Raw genomic sequence first — 24,185 nt, 5'->3', positions numbered from 1 at the left:
AACCCGGGTGTGATTTTTGAACATTTTACAGACTTTTGTCACTTTTCTCCTCGCCTTCCCGTGGGACTTTGCTGGGTGCGTTTTGTACATATCTTGCATCCCGGGACTTGTGCGGCCTGCGGCGGGACTCGTGGGACTGGAACCCAGGGAGGTATTTTGGACAAAATGGGGACTTTTAATCAATTTGGTCACCTTTTTCCCTCTTCTTCTCCGCCTTATGTGCACCATTGCTGGGTATGTTTTGGACATTTGGACAAAAATAGTTTCAAGCATGTTTTACTCAATATAGGTCATCAAATCTCAGCAACAAGCTGTAATATCTTACTGAGATCATTTAGGCCCAAAACCCTTAAAACAAGTAAAACACTCTAACATAAAATCTGCTTCGTGAGAGGAATTATCTTATAAGACAGAAAATAAGCAAATATCACCCTTATTTGAGATATTTAATCTTACTTATAAAGATTTCAGTTTTTGCAGTGTATGCACCTCCACAGCCCATTGCTAAAATGATGAAATATTTTTAGTTATTGTAGCTGACTGTTTCTATGCACTAAAATGAATGGTACCAAAATGTATTTCGATACTTTTCCATACTTTTCTAAATAAAGGGGACCGCAAAAAATTGCATTATTGGCTTTATTTTAACCAAAACTCTTACGGTACATTAAACATATGTTTATTATTGCAATTTAGTCCTTAAAAATAAAATAGTGAACCTACTAGACCACCTGTCTTTTAGTAGTAAGTAAACAAACAAAGACTCCTAATTAGTAACATATTGTGTCATTTATCAGTCTATTATTTTGTCAACATTATGAAGGACAAACTGTAAAAAAAATAATATTATTAATCCTGTTAATATTTGCTTATGTTCTGTTTTAACATGTTCTATCTGCACTTCTGCTGAAATGTAATAATCACTTATTCTTCTCTTGTTTGATACTTTATGTTAGTTTTGGATGATACCACACATTTAGGTATCGATCCGATACCAAGTAGTTACAGGATCATACATTGGTCATGTTTAAAGTCCAAGGACGTATTTCTTGAGTTCATAAACATAATATACATTTCTTATAAAGGAAAAAATATCAATGTAATCATAGAAGTATCGACTAGATATACGCCATTATACTTGGTATCATTACAGTGGATGTCAGGTGTAGATCCACCCGTTTGTTTACATTGAGGCGCGCTATCTTTTGCTAGCGTTGAGCTATTGTATCCTCCTACGGTGTGTAGTGAAGCATGTTTAGCTATTCCTCGTCCTGCAGTGATAATGGTACTTGAAATAAACTTACTTTATTTGTCGCCATGCAGGCGAGGATTAGTGATTTAGAAGTAGCTAAAATGCTGCCGACTGAGGGCGTTTCAGTGTTATAACTTCACCTTTATCTTTAGTTTTCAAGCCAAAATGCGTCCGTTCTCCCTTTTCTGTAGACACACTGTGTCTGCTTGTATGTACCCCGTGTGTGTGTGCGCTGCCGTCAAAATATTTATTTCTGAGCCCTATGAGTTGCAGAGGCACTCACTTGTAATACACCTTTCCACCATGTGTGGCAGTAATGACAATATCAAACAAACAGAAGAAGTATGGGAGCTAAAGTCAGGGAATTGTCTTAAGCGCAGAAATGATGACTAAAGTGGGGACAGCTGTATTTTCATTGACACTTGAGTTTCAGTTTAGTTTATTTAAGAAATATATATTTTAACATTTATTATTAATTAAGTTAAAATACATATATTTTAGCAATCATTTTCATTTCTGTTTTGTTTGATCAGCCGTTTTACTGACGTGTTACACACACCGTTTGGAAACAATTAAGGTATGTAAATAAACATTTATAAACTTTTTGGCTAATACATGGAAAAAATATGACGATGACTTCTGTTTTGTTTGATCAGCCGTTTTACTGCCGTGTTACAGACACCGTTTGGAAACAAGTAAGGTATGTAAATAAACTTTTATAAAATATTTGGCTAATAAATGGAAAAATATGACGATGACTTCTGTTTTGTTTGATCAGCCGTTTTACTGCCGTGTTACAGACACCGTTTGGAAGGAAACAATTAAGGTATGTAAATAAACTTTTATAACATTTTTGGCTAATAAATGGAAAAATATGACAATGACTTCTGTTTTATTTGATCAGCCGTTTTACTGCCGTGTTACAGACACCGTTTGGAAACAATTAAGGTATGTAAATAAATATTTATAAAATATTTGGCTGATTAATAGAACAAATATAACGATGACTTCTGTTTTGTTTGATCAGCCGTTTTACTGTCGTGTTACAGACACCGTTTGGAAACAAGTAAGGTATGTAAATAAACTTTTATAAAATATTTGGCTAATAAATGGAAAAATACGACGATGACTTCTGTTTTGTTTGATCAGCCGTTTTACTGCCGTGTTACAGACACCGTTTGGAAGGAAACAATTAAGGTATGTAAATAAACTTTTATAACATTTTTGGCTAATAAATGGAAAAATATGACGATGACTTCTGTTTTGTTTGATCAGCCGTTTTACTGCCGTGTTACAGACACCGTTTGGAAACAATTAAGGTATGTAAATAAATATTTATAAAATATTTGGCTGATTAATAGAAAAAATATAACGATGACTTCTGTTTTGTTTGATCAGCCGTTTTACTGCCGTGTTACTGACACCGTTTGGAAACAACTAAGGTATGTAAATAAACATTTATAAAATATTTGGCTAATAAATGGGAAAACATATGACGATGACTTCTGTTTTGCTAGATCAGCCGTTTTACTGCTGTGTTACAGACACTGTTTGGAAACAATTAAGGTATGTAAATAAACATTTATAAAATATTTGGCTAATAAATGTAAAAATTTGACAATGACTTCTGTTTTGTTTGATCAGCCGTTTTACTGCTGTTACAGACACCGTTTGGAAACAATTAAGGTATGTAAATAAACATATATAAAGTATTTGGCTAATAAATGTAAAAATTTGACGATGACTTCTGTTTTGTTTGATGAGCCGTTTTACTGCCGTGTGACAGGCACCGTTTGGAAACAATTAAGGTATGTAAATAAACATTTATAAAATATTTGGCTAACAAATGTAAAAATTTGACGATGACTTCTGTTTTGTTTGATCAGCCGTTTTACTGCTGTTACAGACACTGTTTGGAAACAATTAAGGTATGTAAATAAAAATGTATAAAATATTTGGTGGGTGTGGCTTAAATGCCGGTGCGCTTTAAAGCCCGGATTGTTTTGATTATGCATTACATATGATAGATATTTTTGATTGAATCTCGCGTTGCTATGATATGCAACGATGCTTTCGCCAACCTCTCAGTAGTCCTTGAGTCAATTCTTTAAGTTTGGCAAAATTGGATCTTGGCATTTTCACCCAGTTCCAAATAACAATTCCTAGCTAGCTTGTTTTTCTTGGCACGGCCGCCATTCACGATATAAGTGGAGAAACACGTTTGCTTTTTTTTGCACGCATTCCAGGAACGTGTGAAAAAGTGGAGGTAAACACTTTTCTAAGTGCTGCGTGTCACCGTGTGAGCTCCCTCAGTCATCGAGCCGCTGTAGGTGCACTGTCATGGTGATTAGGGGTTACAGTTTCCACATTTGCTCCAAAACCTCGGCCTTTAGATGAAAGGATTCCCTGAATCATATCCATATAATACCTCCCACACATGCCGGTGCACTTTGTGAAAGGGGGGGTATGTGTCGCCCAGGGCGGGCGATCACTCCGCAATATGACCGCGGCACAAAAAGGGACATTAAAAAGCGCATCAACTGCATAACCTCAAAGGAAATCTCCGGTGAATGGCCATGAAAGAACATCATGTTGCAGGGAGAAAGAGTGGATTAGCGAGGAGACGCAGGTGAGGTCCTATGGCTACGGCGGTTTGCTCAGCTGCGCTCTCACATTGTGCCGCGCCGCACCCAAGTCACCCAAGGCTGGGGGATATCGCTTCATTTTTTTCCCATCTCGCTTTCATATTTGCACAGGTGACAGGACCGCAGTCCAGTAGGCGTGGGCCTTGATAGTCCGGTTTGGAAGGAGGCGTTCACCTGCTCGCCCGCCGTGGACGGGTGCATGCGGGAGGCCCCGGCAGCAATGGCTGCGTTTGCAGCGAGCGCTTTTTGTCTCGAAAGACGGACGGCGAACAAACGCGGCGACATGGGGAAAATTGGAGGAATAATGTCAGTGTGCGATTCACTCGGGAGATCATTCGTCATAATGGCCTGTCAGCCGAGAGAAGGAGTGGAAGAGGGAGGGGAAACAGCGTACTCCTGCTAGGCAACCCACGCCGTGTTTGGGGCACACCTGTCACCTGTAGTCCCGTCCGCATGTTTACCGTCGTTCACGCAAACGTAGACCTGCCATGCGACGAGGACCGCTCCTCCTGCCAGCAGCGGCATGTCATTTGAACTTAATGACAAAGACTGAAAATAAGCCGAGTCCAGGTCGTGGTCCCCCCCAGTCCCGAAGCTCCTGGTTTTTCAGCAATTGAACATGCTAAAATTAGCACAAAAAAAGCACCATATAAAGATGTTTTAGTGTTTATAGAATTCAAAAATGTGTTGACATAAATACATACCCCATTCATCCAAATGAATCACTATGTCTGTTTCAATCACTATGTTATGTAGTGCTCACATCCACAGGAACCACATGGGTTAGCCTACTCTATACAGTATTTACAACCTTACTAGTGTTCACTTCACAGCCACAGATGGTTCATCTACTTATTGACATTATTTACACATTACTTTGTCTGTTTCTGTCACTATGTTATTTAGTCACTACAGTAATTACAACTTGTGTTCACATCCACAGGAACCACATGGGTTAGCCTACTCTATACAGTATTTACAACATTACTAGTGTTCACTCCACAGCCACACATGGTTCATCTGGTTATTTAACATTATTTACACATTATTATGTCTGTTTCAGTCACTATGTTATTTAGTCACTACAGTAATTACAACTTGTGTTCACATCCACAGGAACCACATGGGTTAGCCTACTCTATACAGTATTTACAACCTTACTAGTGTTCACTTCACAGCCACAGATGGTTTATCTAGTTATTGACATTATTTACACATTAATTTGTCTGCTTCAGTCACTATGTTATTTAGTCACCACAGTAACTACAACTTGTGTTCACATCCACAGGAACCACATGGGTTAGCCTACTCTATACAGTATTTACAACATTACTAGTGTTCACTCCACAGCCACACATGGTTCATCTGGTTATTTAACATTATTTACACATTATTATGTCTGTTTCAGTCACTATGTTATTTAGTCACTACAGTAATTACAACTTGTGTTCACATCCACAGGAACCACATGGGTTAGCCTACTCTATACAGTATTTACAACCTTACTAGTGTTCACTTCACAGCCACAGATGGTTTATCTAGTTATTGACATTATTTACACATCAATTTGTCTGCTTCAGTCACTATGTTATTTAGTCACTACAGTAACTACAGCTTGTGTTCACATCCACAGGAACCACATGGGTTAGCCTACTTTATACAGTATTTACAACCTTACTAGTGTTCACTTCACAGCCACAGATGGTTCATCTAGTTATTTACATTATTTACACATTACTTTGTCTGTTTCAGTCATTATGTTATTTAGTCACTACAGTAATTATGTTCACATCCACAGGAACTACATGGGTCAGCCTACTCTATACAGTATTTACAACATTACTAGTGTTCACTTCACAGCCACAGATGGTTCATCTAGTTATTTACATTATTTACACATTACTTTGTCTGTTTCAGTCATTATGTTATTTAGTCACTACAGTAATTATGTTCACATCCACAGGAACTACATGGGTCAGCCTACTCTATACAGTATTTACAACATTACTAGTGTTCAATTCACAGCCACAGATGGTTCATCTAGTTATTTACATTATTTACACATTACTTTGTCCGTTTCAGTCACTATGTTATTTAATCACTACAGTAATTATGTTCACATCCACAGGAACCACATGGGTTAACCTACTCTATACAGTATTTACAACATTACTAGTGTTCACTTCACAGCCACAGATGGTTCATCTGGTTATTTAACATTATTTACACATTATTATGTCTGTTTCAGCCACTGTGTTATTTAGTCACTACAGTAATTATGTTCACATCCACAGGAACCACATGGGTTAGCCTACTCTTACAGTATTTACAACATTACTAGTGTTCACTTCACAACCACACATGGTTCATCTAGTTATTTACATTATTTACACATTACTTTGTCTGTTTCAGTCACTGTGTTATTTAGTCACTACAGTAATCATGTTCACATCCACAGGAACCACATGGGTTAGCCTACTCTTACAGTATTCACAACATTACTAGTGTTCACTTCACAACCACACATGGTTCATCTAGTTATTTACATTATTTACACATTACTTTGTCTGTTTCAGTCACTATGTTATTTAGTCACTACAGTAATTATGTTCACATCCACAGGAACCACATGGGTTAGCCTACTCTATACAGTATTTACAACATTACTAGTGTTCACTTCACAGCCACAGATGGTTCATCTGGTTATTTAACATTATTTACACATTATTATGTCTGTTTCAGTCATTATGTTATTTAGTCACTACAGTAATTACAACTTGTGTTCACATCCACAGGAACCACATGGGTTAGCCTACTTTATACAGTATTTACAACCTTACTAGTGTTCACTTCACAGCCACATATTGTATATCTAGTTATTGACATTATTTACACATTCATTTGTCTGTTTCAGTCACTATGTTATTTAGTCACTACAGTAACTACAACTTGTGTTCACATCCACAGGAACCACATGGGTTAGCCTACTTTATACAGTATTTACAACCTTACTAGTGTTCACTTCACAACCACACATGGTTCATCTAGTTATTTACATTATTTACACATTACTTTGTCCGTTTCAGTCACTATGTTATTTAATCACTACAGTAATTATGTTCACATCCACAGGAACCACATGGGTTAACCTACTCTATACAGTATTTACAACATTACTAGTGTTCACTTCACAGCCACAGATGGTTCATCTGGTTATTAAACATTATTTACACATTATTATGTCTGTTTCAGCCACTGTGTTATTTAGTCACTACAGTAATTATGTTCACATCCACAGGAACCACATGGGTTAGCCTACTCTTACAGTATTTACAACATTACTAGTGTTCACTTCACAACCACACATGGTTCATCTAGTTATTTACATTATTTACACATTACTTTGTCTGTTTCAGTCACTATGTTATTTAGTCACTACAGTAATTATTTTCACATCCACAGGAACCACATGGGTTAGCCTACTCTATACAGTATTTACAACATTACTAGTGTTCACTTCACAGCCACAGATGGTTCATCTGGTTATTTAACATTATTTACACATTATTATGTCTGTTTCAGTCACTATGTGATTTAGTCACTACAGTAATTACAACTTGTGTTCACATCCACAGGAACCACATGGGTTAGCCTACTTTATACAGTATTTACAACCTTACTAGTGTTCACTTCACAGCCACAGATTGTATATCTAGTTATTGACAGTATTTACACATTAATTTGTCTGTTTAAGTCACTATGTTATTTAGTCACTACAGTAACTACAACTTGTGTTCACATCCACAGGAACCACATGGGTTAGCCTACTTTATACAGTATTTACAACCTTACTAGTGTTCACTTCACAACCACACATGGTTCATCTAGTTATTTACATTATTTACACATTACTTTGTCCGTTTCAGTCAATATGTTATTCAATCACTATTTGATTGATTGATTGAGACTTTTATTAGTAGGTTGCACAGTGAAGTACATATTCCGTACAATTGACCACTAAATGGTAACACCCGAATAAGTTTTTCAACTTGTTTAAGTCGGGGTCCACTTAAATTGATTCATGATACAGATATATACTATCATATATACTATCATCATAATACAGTCATCACACAAGATAATCACATTGAATTATTTACATTATTTACAATCAGGAGTGTGGAGGGGGGGTGGGGTGGGGGGATATGGACATCAAGTAGTGGACATAGAGAGAGAGAGAGAGAGAGAGAGAGAGAGAGAGAGAGAGAGAGAGAGAGAGAGAGAGAGAGAGAGAGAGAGAGAGAGAGAGATCAGAAGGCATAAGAAAAAGAATCTGCATTTGATTGTTTACATTTGATTATTAGCAATCCGGGGAGGGTGTTAGTTTAGGGTTGTAGCTGCCTGGAGGTGAACTTTTATAGCGGTTTTGAAGGAGGATAGAGATGCCCTTTCTTTTATACCTGTTGGGAGCGCATTCCACATTGATGTGGCATAGAAAGAGAATGAGTTAAGACCTTTGTTAGTTCGGAATCTGGGTTTAACGTGGTTAGTGGAGCACCCCCTGGTGTTGTGGTTATGGCGGTCATTTACGTTAAGGAAGTAGTTTGACATGTACTTCGGTATCAGGGAGGTGTAGCTGATTTTATAGACTAGGCTCAGTGCAAGTTGTTTAACTCTGTCCTCCACCTTGAGCCAGCCCACTTTAGAGAAGTGGGTAGGAGTGAGGTGGGATCTGGGGTGGAGGTCTAGAAGTAACCTGACTAGCTTGTACACAGTAATTACAGTAATTATGTTCACATCCACAGGAACCACATGGGTTAACCTACTCTATACAGTATTTACAACATTACTAGTGTTCACTTCACAGCCACAGATGGTTCATCTGGTTATTTAACATTATTTACACATTATTATGTCTGTTTCAGCCACTGTGTTATTTAGTCACTACAGTAATTATGTTCACATCCACAGGAACCACATGGGTTAGCCTACTCTTACAGTATTTACAACATTACTAGTGTTCACTTCACAACCACACATGGTTCATCTAGTTATTTACATTATTTACACATTACTTTGTCTGTTTCAGTCACTATGTTATTTAGTCACTACAGTAATTATGTTCACATCCACAGGAACCACATGGGTTAGCCTACTCTATACAGTATTTACAACATTACTAGTGTTCACTTCACAGCCACAGATGGTTCATCTGGTTATTTAACATTATTTACACATTAATTTGTCTGTTTCAGTCACTATGTTATTTAGTCACTACAGTAATTACAACTTGTGTTCACATCCACAGGAACCACATGGGTTAGCCTACTTTATACAGTATTTACAACCTTACTAGTGTTCACTTCACAGCCACAGATTGTATATCTAGTTATTGACATTATTTACACATTAATTTGTCTGTTTCAGTCACTATGTTATTTAGTCACTACAGTAACTACAACTTGTGTTCACATCCACAGGAACCACATGGGTTAGCCTACTTTATACAGTATTTACAACCTTACTAGTGTTCACTTCACAACCACACATGGTTCATCTAGTTATTTACATTATTTACACATTACTTTGTCCGTTTCAGTCACTATGTTATTTAATCACTACAGTAATTATGTTCACATCCACAGGAACCACATGGGTTAACCTACTCTATACAGTATTTACAACATTACTAGTGTTCACTTCACAGCCACAGATGGTTCATCTGGTTATTTAACATTATTTACACATGATTATGTCTGTTTCAGCCACTGTGTTATTTAGTCACTACAGTAATTATGTTCACATCCACAGGAACCACATGGGTTAGCCTACTCTTACAGTATTTACAACATTACTAGTGTTCACTTCACAACCACACATGGTTCATCTAGTTATTTACATTATTTACACATTACTTTGTCTGTTTCAGTCACTATGTTATTTAGTCACTACAGTAATTATGTTCACATCCACAGGAACCACATGGGTTAGCCTACTCTATACAGTATTTACAACATTACTAGTGTTCACTTCACAGCCACAGATGGATCATCTGGTTATTTAACATTATTTACACATTATGATGTCTGTTTCAGTCACTATGTTATTTAGTCACTACAGTAATTACAACTTGTGTTCACATCCACAGGAACCACATGGGTTAGCCTACTTTATACAGTATTTACAACCTTACTAGTGTTCACTTCACAGCCACAGATTGTTTATCTAGTTATTGACATTATTTACACATTAATTTGTCTGTTTCAGTCACTATGTTATTTAGTCACTACAGTAACTACAACTTGTGTTCACATCCACAGGAACCACATGGGTTAGCCTACTTTATACAGTATTTACAACCTTACTAGTGTTCACTTCACAACCACACATGGTTCATCTAGTTATTTACATTATTTACACATTACTTTGTCTGTTTCAGTCACTATGTTATTTAGTCACTACAGTAATTATGTTCACATCCACAGGAACCACATGGGTTAGCCTACTGTTACAGTATTTACAACATTACTAGTGTTCACTTCACAGCCACATATGGTTCATCTGGTTATTTAACATTATTTACACATTATTATGTCTGTTTCAGTGACTATGTTATTTAGTCACTACAGTAATTATGTTCACATCCACAGGAACCACATGGGTTAGCCTACTCTATACAGTATTTACAACATTACTAGTGTTCACTTCACAGCCACAGATGGTTCATCTTGTTATTTAACATTATTTACACATTATTATGTCTGTTTCAGTCACTATGTTATTTAGTCACTACAGTAATTATGTTCACATCCACAGGAACCACATGGGTTAGCCTACTCTATACAGTATTTACAACATTACTAGTGTTCACTTCACAGCCACAGATGTTTCATCTGGTTATTTAACATTATTTACACATTATTATGTCTGTTTCAGTCACTATGTTATTTAGTCACTACAGTAACTACAACTCGTGTTCACATCCACAGGAACCACATGGGTTAGCCTACTCTATACAGTATTTACTAGTGTTCACTTCACAACCACACATGGTTCATCTAGTTATTGGCACAATTTACACATTATTTTGCTTCATTTACACATTACATTAAAAAATGATTCAACTATTCAATGTCAAAACATAAAGAGTAGAACTAATGAACAACTGTCTTGTTGTAAAACACCAATTAAAATGAAATGTAGCATTTAGACAGGCTATACTGTAGCAAACATGTCTGCTACAATCATGTGTGTTCTTAAAAGTGTAATCCACCTCTTCAATGTTCGATTTTTAAGTTCATCATTTTTAAAGGAAAACCGTAGTTTTTACCACTGGATGATCAAAAACCGTACTCATTACGGGAAAACCGTAGTTGGGAAAATAATGTTTTATATTTTTACAGAGAAAAAAAAAGACAGATTTCCGACTATAGACGGAAAAATCACATGCCTGTGCCAGTTATTCATCCAAAAGTTGCAGTCAGGGGCCCCTCATATGACAGACGGTACAAAGCCCTGGGTATGCTTGGTTGTTCATATAATTAAGTGCAACAGGTGTATTTTACCACTTCCACCTTGCATGATTGAAATTACCCTATTTTCCAAAGTATAGAGTGCACCCACAAGCCGCACCCACCAAATTTTAGAAGAAAAACATGTTTTTCCACACATTAGCCTATAAGGTGCAACTATCTCCCGGTACAAAATATTTTATAAATATTTATTTACATACCTTAATTGTTTCCAAACGATGCCTGTCACACCTGGCAGTAAAACGGCTGATCGAACAAAACAGAAGTCATCGTCGTGGACCCGCTAGCTAAACAGACTCAATAACTCTGCGGTGACATTTTGGTGAATTTACGAGACTGAAACTATACAAAGAGAATGCCGTCGTAAGTCAATAATACTAACACTAACACTCGTAAATGTGTTAGCATATTCGCTAATGATAACAACTCTAATTATGATAGCACGTACAAATATGCATGAAAACACTCCCACGGACATCACACATGGGGCCGTTTAGTAAGTATGAACAGTTTTAGTTATATTGTAGAACTTACAAACGTTGTTTGGGGTGATGAATGAAGGATCGTTTGGAGTAGCAACGCTATGGACGGATTTACTTCCGGTTAAAAAACACAAAACAGGACATACATTTTCAACCCTGCAGTTAACGAACTCGTCAAAAAGATGGCGCTACAACACAAACAGTAAAACACCTTTCTGTGTAGGCGTAATAGGAAAACGATTTGGCTGCACCGTTTTATAATCCGCAGGGTTCAAAGCGGTTTATAGTCCGGAAAATACGGCATACATAATCCACAAAATCAAAGCCAAGCGTATACTTGGTTGCTGCCTGACATGTGTCATATTCTATGTGACCGCTCATTCTTCCAGTTATGTTTAATAACTTGCATAACCACCTTGCATAATGGGAATTAATAATAGACTCAAAATAATTCATCATCCACTGTAGGCCCGTTCACCTAAGCATAAACACACGGAACATATGTGTGGTATCGTTACCACTTATTAATAATGAACACCACTGTGTATTACAAAAATCAATAATTAGACTTAAAATAATCAACAAAACCGAGAGTATGCTTTGCTCACACAGGCAGCCTGTGTCATAATCCATGTCACCGCTCCACCTGCCAGTTATATTTGATAACTTCCACCTTGCATAATAAACATAACAGTAAGCTCAAAAGAATCCACAATCGACACTCAAGCGCGGCCACACGCAACAGGCATGTGATACGGTTAATGCGATTGCTTCTCCCACCAGTCATTAATGGCAACAACCATTGTATTTTAGGGAGAAAAAAAAGCAGTAAGACTTAAAACAGTCAAAAACATCAAAGCCCAGAAATTTGCTTGGTTGGCCGCTCACGCACAGGCAGATGCATCCACGCAGCATATGTACATATACGTAGTGCGATCGCTCCACCTCACAGGTGGAACTCAACTCGCATAAAAGACACAAATTGAAACGTTTAAAAGAATCCACAAAATCAAAACAGCCAGTAGGTTTGTGTGTCCTTTCACAGGCGCACACACAACATCCAGTACATGCAATATAATTATTGTGATTACTTCTCCTGACAGTCATTAACGACAACCATCATCCGGCATAGAATAAATGAATATAAAAACTCAAAATAATCAACAAAATTGAATCCCAGAGTATGCTTAACATGTGCTAAGGCACACGCATTCATGCAACACATGCACTGTATATGTGATGCAATTGCTCCTCCTCACAGTAATATGTAGTAACGTTCACCTTGCATAACAAAAAATAATATTAGACTCAAAATAATCCATTATTCACAGTAGGCTCGCGCAGGCAACATACATTTGATATAATTCATAAAAGTGATTCTTCCACCAGTTAAAAATAACCACCAGTGTGTATTATAAGAATCAATAGGAAGACTTAAAACAATCCACATAATCCAAGCCCAAAGTTTGCTTGGTCGTTCGTCCTGCCAGTTATTAATGACAACCACCACCTTGCATGATCGAATTAATAACAACAATTCAAAATGGCCCACAAAATCAAACCCATAGTCTCATAGCAGGCACATGTAAATGTAACGTGATCGCTCCTCTCCCCAGTTATATTTAAAAACGCTCACCTTCCATTACAGAAACAAATTGAAAGACTTAAAAGAATCCACAACAACAAAACCAACAGTAGGCCTGTGCGCTCATGCACAGGCACACGTGCACGTACAACATACATATAATTATTGTGGTCGCTTCTACTGACGGTTATTGATGATAACCACCGCTATGCATAGTAAAAATAATTATAGAAACAATCCACAAAATCAAAGCCCACTGTTTGCTTGGTTCCTGGCTCATGCATCCACGCATCAAATGTACAGTGTGAGTAACGCGGCCGTTCCTCCTGCCAGTTATTAATGATTAATATCACCTTGCATAGTCGAAATAAACATACATACTCAAAATAATCCACAAAAGCAAAACCCAGAGTACGCTTAGCCCACACATTCAAGCAGCACATGAATATTTTATGCAATCGCTCCTCCTCACAGTTTTATTTAACAATGTTTACCTAGCATAATAGAAGTAGACTGAAATACTTGAAATAATCCACAGAACCATAACCCACAGCAGGCCTGTCCACTCATGCACAGGCACACTTGCACACAACACATACAGAAAGTGCTATATAAGTAAAGTGATTGCTTTTCTTGACAGTCATTAATGATAACCACCACCTTGTATTATAAAACAGCACAGAATACTTGAAATAATCCACATCCTCAAAATCCAGAGTAGGCTTTGGTTAGTAACTCCCGCACAGGCGCACGCAGCCACGCGGAATATGTACATACATGTAATGTGATCGCTCCTCCTCCAAGTTATTAACAATAACCACCACATTGTATTATAAAACGGCACAAAATAGCAGGACATGAAATATTCCACATCTTCAAAGTCCAGAGTAGGCTTTGGTTCATATCTCTCGCACAGGCGCACACAGCATATGTACATACATGCAATGCGATTGCTCCTCCTCCAAGTTATTAACAATAACCACCACTTTGTATTATAAAATAGCAGGACTTGAAATAATCCACATCCTCAAAGTCCAGAGTAGGCTTTGGTTCATATCTCTCGCACAGGCGCACACAGCATATGTACATACATGCAATGTGATTGCTCCTCCTCCAAGTTATTAACAATAACCACCACTTTGTAAAAAAAAAAAAAGCAGGACTTGAAATAATCCACATCCTCAAAGTCCAGAGTAGGCTTTGGTTAGTATCTCCCGCACAGGTGCATGTAGCCACGCAGCATATGTACATACATGTAATGTGATCGCTCCTCTTCCAAGTTATTAACAATAACCACCACCTTGTATTATAAAATAGCACACAATAGCAGGACATGAAATATTCCACATCCTCAAAGTCCAGAGTAGGCTTTGGTTCATATCTCTCGCACAGGCGCACACAGCATATGTACATACATGCAATGCGATTGCTCCTCCTCCAAGTTATTAACAATAACCACCACTTTGTAAAAAAAAAAAAGCAGGACTTGAAATGATCCACATCCTCAAAGTCCAGAGTAGGCCTTGTTTAGTATCTCCCGCACAGGTGCATGCAGCCACGCAGCATATGTACATACATGCAATGTGATCGCTCCTCTTTCAAGTTATTAAACATAACCACCACCTTGTATTATAAAATAGTAGGACTTGAAATGATCCACATCCTCAAAGTCCAGAGTAGGCCTTGTTTAGTATCTCCCGCACAGGTGCATGCAGCCACGCAGCATATGTACATACATGCAATGTGATCGCTCCTCCTCCAAGTTATTAACAATAACCACCACCTTAGATACTAGGGCTGAAATGAACCACGGGAAATCAAGCAGAATAATCCACACAGTCAAGACTATGATGCTCACGCAAAGAATTTTCTACACGTCACGTAATGATTGCAATTGCTCCTCGGTAGACGGAGGACATGTTTGTGGGGACAGGCCACAGGTGGCAGGCAGAGAAGAAGGAGACGAGCTGCACGAAGGCCAAAAGTTCAAAGTGAGGTAACCTTAGCCGCCATGTGCTACGCCCCTCACGTGTTCCTCTTCATTGTCTTCAGCGGGACAAAGCTCGGGTTTCTGGAGCACGGCGAGCTTCCTGGGAGCTGAGGTCCAAAGCGCCAACAATCCCTCCCCCTCCCCCGCCTTCCTACCTACCTACCTACCTACCTACCAACCTACCCAGCCCCCTTCCACGCCTTGAGCCCCGCCCTGGAAAAGGTAAACACAGCAAGACAAAAGGCAAGTAGAATATGTCAATATGTGAGGTGAGCATTAGATGAATGCATGACATCACCTTGATTGTGCAAGAGGACAACTCACTCATGGAAATGCATGCATTGTTCTCCACTATTGTGTTTTTGTGTGAATGCTCATTACACTGATGGTTTTCTACACCAACATTCATCTATTTATTATTATTGTGTGAATGCTCCAATTCTTCTTCTTCTTCTTCTTCTTCTTCTCCAGATTTTGACACGCGCGCTACCTTCCACATTTTTCATCCGATTCAAACAGTTCCAACTTCAAACTGTTCAGCCTATTTCCCAGAATTCCAGGTTTTCTGGGACATTTTTCCCATTCAAAATGAACTTGCCATTTTACAAACTTCCACCATTTCCACATTTTTCAACCGATTCATACCATTCCATCTTCAACACATTCCACCATCCTGGAAATTCAAACTATAATTTTTTAAAGTTCAAAAAAATTCCCAGATTTCCCATAATTCCATGTTTTCTGGGACATTTTTCCCATTCAAAATGAACCATTCCATCTTCAACACATTCCACCATCCTGGATATTCAAACTATAATTTTTTAAAGTTCAAAAAAATTCCCAGATTTCCCAGAATTCCATGTTTTCTGGGACATTTTTCCCATTCAAAATGAACTGCCCATTTTTCAAACTTCCACCATTTCCATATTTTTCAACCGATTCATACCATTCCATCTTCAACACATTCCACCGTCCTGGAAATTCAAACTATAATTTTTCCAAGTTCAAAATAAGTCTCAGATTTCCAAGAATTCCAGATTTTCTGGGACATTTTTCAAACTTCCACATTTTTCAACCAATTCATACCATTCCATCTTCAACACATTCCACCATCCTGGAAATTTGAACTATAATTTTTTCAACTTAAAAAAAATTCCCAGATTTTCCAGAATTCTAGGTTTTCTGGAACATTTTTCCCAATCAAAATGAACTGGCCATTTTTCAAACTTCCACCATTACCACAATTTTCAACCGATTCATACCATTCTATCCTCAACACATTCCACCATCCTGGAAATTCAAACTATAATTTTTCCAAGTTCAAAAAATTTCCCAGATTTCCCAGAACTCCAGGTTTTCTGGGACATTTTTCCCTTTCAAAATGAACTGGCCATTTTTCCACCATTTCTACATTTTTCAACCGATTCATACCATTCCATCTTCAACATATTCTACCATTATGGAAATTTAAACTATAATTTTTCCAAGTTCAAAAAAATTCCTAGATTTTCCAGAATTCAAGGTTTTCTGGGACATTTTTCCCAATCAAAATGAACTGGCCATTTTTCAAACTTCCACCATTACCACAATTTTCAACCGATTCATACCATTCTATCTTCAACACATTCCACTATCCTGGAAATTCAAACTATAATTTTTCCAAGTTCAAAATAAGTCTCAGATTTCCAAGAATTCCAGATTTTCTGGGACATTTTTCCCATTCAAAATGAATTGGCCATTTTTCAAACTTCCACATTTTTTAACCAATTCATACCATTCCATCTTCAACACATTCCACCATCCTGGAAATTTAAACTATAATTTTTTCAAGTTCAAAAAAATTCCCAGATTTTCCAGAATTCTAGGTTTTCTGGGACATTTTTCCCATTCAAAATGAACTGGCCATTTTTCAAACTTCCACCATTTCTACAATTTTCAACCGATTCATACCATTCTTTTTCAACACATTCCACCATCCTGGAAATTCAAACTTTCATTTTTTTAAGTTAAAAAAAATTCTCAGATTTCCCAGAATTCCAGGTTTTCTGGGACATTTTTCCCATTCAGAATGAACTGGCCATTTTTCAAACTTCCACCAATTCCAAATGTTTCAACTGATTCATACCATTCTATCTTCAACACATTCCACCATCCTGGAAATTCAAACTACCATTTTTCCAAGTTCTAAATAATTCCCAGATTTCCCAGAATTCCAGGTTTTCTGGGACATTTTTCCCATTCAAAATGAGCTGGCCATTTTTCAAACTTCCACCATTTCCACATTTTTCAACCGATTCATACCATTCCATCTTCAACACATTCCACCATCCTGGAAATTCAAACTATAATTTTTCCAAGTTCAAAAAATTCCCAGATTACCCATAATTCCAGGTTTTCTGTGACATTTTTCCCATTCAAAATGAACTGGCCATTTTTCAAACTTCCACCATTTCCACATTTTTCAACCGATTTATACCATTCCATCTTCAACACATTCCACCATCCTGGAAATTCAAACTATCATTTTTCCAAGTTAAAATAATACCAGGATTTCCCATAATTCCTGGTTTTCCAAAGCCCCATTTACACCCTTTTTCTGGCGACTACTACTCCCACATTTTTCAACCCATTTCAACCGTTTCACCGTCAAAACATTCCTCTTAATCAGAACAAAAAACAAAGTTGTTTTTTAAACTGGAAAAATTCCTGAAATTCCAAGAATTCCTTCAATCAATCAATGTTTATTTATATACCAATCATCAATTAAAATGTTACTACTTCAACAAATCTCGACCGTCTTTAGTCTTTTAGCATTTTCAAAAAAAATCCCGCTTTTCCTGGAATTCCCAAATTTCCATGAAGTTCCCATTGAAATTAATGGGACATTTTTCAAAGTTCCACAAGTCCCACATTTTTCATCTGATTCAAACCGTTCTAACTTCAAACTGTTCAGCCTATTCGGGAATTCCCGAATAGGCTGATTTCCCTTGAAAAATTCCAAAAATTCCCAAATTTCCCAGAATTCCCAGTTTTCCAGGACATTTTTCCGATTCAAAATGAATTGGCCATTTTTCAAATTTCCACCATTTCCACATTTTTCCACCGATTCAAACCATTTTACCATCAACATATTCCACTCATCCTGGAAATTCAGACTATTATTTTTCCAAGTACAAAAAATTCCAAGAATTCCCAGAATTCCCCTTTTTTAAACCCCATTTTTCGCCCTAGTTTCTGTCGACTACTCATTCCGCATTTTTGCAACCCACTTCAACCGTTTTACTGTCAAAACATTCCTCTTAATCCGGAGAAAAAGCAAAGTTTTTTTAACTGTAAAAATTCCCGGTTTTCCCGAAATTCCAGGAATTCCTTAATACCATTTCTCATTTCGAAAATTTTTGTACTTCAACATTTCTCGACCGATTTGAAAAATTTCAACACCAACCATTTCAACTCATTCTGAACATTGAAATATTTTAACATTTTCCAAAAAAATCCCTCTTTGCCCGAAATTTCCAAATTTCCATGAAATTCCCAAAAGTTCCACAAATCCCACATTTTTCATTCAATTCAAACCCTTACAACTCCAAAATATTCAGCCTGTTCAAAATTGTGTCTTTCAAAACATTAAAACAATTCCCGGATTTCCAAGAATTCTCAGTTTTCAGGGACATTTTCCACATTAAAAATGAATTGTCCATTTGTCAAACTTCCACAATTCCCACATTTTTCAACGAATTCAAACCATTCCACCTTAAACGCATTCAACTCATCCTAGAAATTCAAACTACCATTTTAACAAATTTCTAGGTATTCCAGTTTTTTTTGTTCTAACCCTATGTCCAACATTTTTGTTTGACTACTCCTTTTACATTTTTCATCCCATTTCAACCGTTCCACTGTCAAAACATTTTTCTAAGTCAGGACAAAAAAACGAGTTGGTTTAGGAACTAGAAACATTCCCGTTTTCCCGAAATTCCAGGAATTCCATAATACCATTTCTCAAATAAAAAACTGTTACTATTTCAACATTTATTGATCGATTTAAACAATTCTAACACCAACCAATTCATCTCATTCAGGACATTCATGCTCCTAATCATTTTTCTTTTTAAATCCCGCTTTTCCCCAAATTCCCAAATTTTCAGGAAGTTCCCATTGAAATGAATGGGACATTTTTCCAAGTTGCACAATTCCCACATTTTTCAACCTATTCAAACCATTCCAATATTTAAACTATTCTTATATTCATACTACATTCTGTCAGCATTTCAGTTCAACTTCAGCATTGGAGCATTCACACACATTTCCTTCAGGAATGGCCTCATCTAGTTGTTTTAGTGTGTCGACAATAATTTAACATACTTATGAGTGCAGCAGTGAGTATGTATGTACAGCAGGGGTGTCCAAAGTGCGGCCCGGGGGCCATTTGCGGCCCGGAGCTAATTGTTTAATGGCCCGCCACACATTCTGCAAAAATTGCAAAATTGATAATTTTGCAAACATTTAAAAAAACATTTAAAAAAAGTGGAATGAGGTCAAATCTAACAAGAAAAAGTTACAATGTTGACACAAAGCTGCCATGCAGGCTGTTTTCTTTTTCTTTTGTCTTTCTTTTTCTTTTTTTTTTTGCCATTGCTAAAAAAAAAAAAAAGACTAAAAATCTATGTTATAATGAATTATTACTTAAAAAATATCATTTTAAAATGTTTTATGTAGAAAAAATATTGCATATATATTGTGGTTGCCATATAAAAACTTTAAAGTTTTATTTGACAAAAGAGCATAAAACAAACAAAATAATAGTTCAAACGTAAAATCAACAGATATATCTGAAGTTGATCTCGTAATTTAAGTGTGAAAAGTATAAAAAAAACTAATAAAAATGTATCACTTTATGAGTGGGGGACCTTTTGGATCCCAAATATATTTAGTAGGATTTTATTTAACTTTTCACTTTGATTACTCAAAAATATTAAAGAATTAAAATCAATGGTGTCCTGCATTATTGATCTTTTAAGGCTCTAATTACTAAATACTGCATATTTCAGTTTTACTATAAAAAAACAAAGTTGTCTTTGACAGAAAACCTTCTTTTTTTAACTTTATATCAACCTCAAGTTGAATTAGAGAAAAATCCATATATTTTGTTAAGGTTTGAAAATGAAAAATATCAAAATGGCCCCTGCATGCTTAAATTTTTCTGTGTACGGCCCTCAGTTGAAAAAGTTTGGACACCCCTGATGTACAGTATGTATGTATGTATGTATGTATGTATGTATGTATGTATGTATGTATGTTTGTATGTACGTATGTATGTATGTATGTATGTATGTATGTATGTATGTATGTATGTATGTATGTATGTATGTATGTGTGTATGTACGTATATATGCATGTATGTTTGTATCGTTAAACAAACATGTGACATTATGCTAGACAGTTTGAAATGCTGGTTCTAACTCTCACACTCATGTCTAGAGTGCCTTGCTCAGTCACACGAGGACAGATTGGCAGACAGGACATGTACACCGCAGGCTATTCCCCTTCCTGGATGCTGTACATGCCTCGCTCGTCCTCCCTCTCTCTCTCTCTCTCTCTCTCCACTCATGTTACATGTCACATGAGTTTGCTCCAACACAATTAGGAAATACAAAAGATTGAATGACAACAATAAAGATTTTGGTGTGTTTTATACATATTAGGATAATCAAATAAAAACTACAATTATTTTATTTTATCATATACAAATACAATGACTATATTAGTATGATGATAATATTGTATTTTTTATGGGAGTAAATCAAACATTTTATGAAATATGTTTTTTATAATATCAATAACAAGCTGTTTTAATTGCCAGGAAAAAAATAACCTTTTCAGAAAAAAAATAATACATGTTTACTTTATTACATGTATTAATAAATCATATACTAAATGATATTGAACAATACATATTGTGTAATATTAATGTAGTTATCATATTAATTTACAAACATATTAAATTCCTAGCAAAAATGTATGTTCTGGGAAAAAAAGGACTTAAAAAAAAAATCTAAATTATGAAAATGTTTTGTTTCCTTTTGGTGCATTCCATAAATATATTTTTAATAACATAAATCACATACTGTTTTTATTGCCAGAAAATACTAACCTTTTGTGAGAAAAAAATAAATAAAAGTTTTTATTTATTAAATAATACAATGGTTTTGACAATGAATCATATAATAAATAATAATGAACGATACATATTGTGTAGTAATCATGTAGTTATTATATACATTTTTAAAAACATATTTAACTCCGAGCAAAAAAAAAAGCAAATATAAAAATGCATTGTTTCCTTTTGGTGCATTTCATAAATATTTTTTATTAAACAAATAACATACTGTTTTAATTGCCAGAAAATACTAACCTTTTGCGAAAAAAAGAAAAAAAAAGAAATGTATTTGCATTTATTAAATATAACAATGGTTTTGACAATAAATCATATAATAAATAATAATAATAATATGGGTTATACTTGTATAGCGCTTTTCTACCTTCAAGGTACTCAAAGCACTTTGACAGTATTTCCACATTTACCCATTCACACACACATTCACACACTGATGGCGGGAGCTGCCATGCAAGGCGCTAACCAGCAGCCATCAGGAGCAAAGGTGAAGTGTCTTGCCCAAGGACACAACGGATGTGACTAGGATGGTAGAAGGTGGGGATTGAACCCCAGTAACCAGCAACCCTCCGGTTGCTGGCACGGCCACTCTACCAACTTCGCCACACCGTCCCTACCATAAATAATAATAATATATTATCATAAACATTTTAAAAACTTATCTAACTCCGAGCAAAGAATTATGCTTTGGGAAGAAAAAGTGATTAAAAGAAAATCTAAATGATAAAAATTCCTCTTGGTGGATTTCATAAATATTTTTTTTCTAATATACATCACATACTATTTAATTGCCTGAAAATAATAACCTTTTGAGAAAAAAAAAAAAAAAAAGAAAAAAAAAAAAAAAAAAAAATATATATATATATATATATATATATATATATATATATATATATATATATATATATATATATATATATATATATATATATATAACTAAATATACAAATATAACTTATAAGTTATAAATATAACTTACTTCACTAATTATTATTTATTTATTTATTTTTAATGTTAATACTTGAGTATATAAACAGAACAGGAAGTGAACAAAAATGTTAGCAACTGTTATGTAAAGGAAACAGGGTAGGATTAAATAAGCTCTGCTTTTTTCCTACTCCTTTTTGAACATGTTGAATAGAGAAACTGAAAATCGTGATGCATCATGTTGTATGCATGCATGTGTGATGCATCATGTTGTATGCATGCATGCATGTGTGATGCATCATGTTGTATGCATGCATTTGTGATGTATCTTGTTGTATGCATGCATGTGTGATGCATCATGTTGTATGTGTGCATGCATGCATGCATGTGTGATGCATCATGTTGTATGCATGCATTTGTGATGTATCTTGTTGTATGCATGCATGTGTGATGCATCATGTTGTATGTGTGCATGTGCGATGCATCATGTTGTATGCATGCATGTGTGATGCATCATGTTGTATGTGTGCATGTGCGATGCATCATGTTGTATGCATGCATGTGTGATGCATCATGTTGTATGCATGCATGTGCGATGCATCATGCTGTATGCATGCATGTGCGATGCATCATGTTGTATGCATGCATGTGCGATGCATCATGTTGTATGCATGCATGTGTGATGCATAATGTTGTATGCATGCCTGTGTGATGTATCGTGTTGTATGCATGCATGTGTGATGCATCATGCTGTATGCATGCATGTGCGATGCATCATGTTGTATGCATGCATGTGCGATGCATCATGTTGTATGCATGCATGTGCGATGCATCATGTTGTATAAATGCATGTGTGATGCATCATGTTGTATGCATGCATGTGTGATGTATCATGTTGTATGCATGCATGTGTGATGTATCATGTTGTATGCATGATGTGTGATGTATCATGGTATATGCATGCATGTGTGATGTATCATGTTGTATGCATGCATGTGTGATGTATCATGTTGTATGCATGCATGTGTGATATATCACGTTGTATGCATGCATGTGTGATGTATAATGTTGTATGCATGCATGTGTGATGTATAATGTTGTATGCATGCATGTGCAATATATCATGTTGTGTGCATGCATGTGTGATGTATCATGTTCTATGCATACATGTGTGATGTATCATGTTGTATGCGTACATGTGTGATGTAACATGTTGTAAGCATGCATGTGTGATGTATCATGGTACGTATATGCATGCATGTGTGATGCATCATGATGTATGCATGCATGTGTGATGTATAATGATGTATGCATGCATATAAGATGCATCATGTTGTATGCATGCATGTGCGATGTATCATGTTTTATGCATGCATGTGTGATGCATCATGTTGTATGCATGCATGTGCGATGTATCATGTTGAATGCATGCATGTGCGATGCATCATGTTGTATGCATACATGTGTGATGCATCATGTTGTATGCATGCATGTGCGATGTAGCATGTTGTATGCATGCATGTGCGATGTATCATGTTGTATACATGCGTGTGTGATGTATCATGTTGTATGAATGCATGTGTAATGTATCATGATG

The sequence above is a fragment of the Entelurus aequoreus genome, linkage group LG04 (genome assembly GCF_033978785.1).
Source record: "Entelurus aequoreus isolate RoL-2023_Sb linkage group LG04, RoL_Eaeq_v1.1, whole genome shotgun sequence".
NCBI lineage: Eukaryota > Metazoa > Chordata > Actinopteri > Syngnathiformes > Syngnathidae > Entelurus > Entelurus aequoreus.
This window is presented reverse-complemented; position numbering follows the sequence as displayed.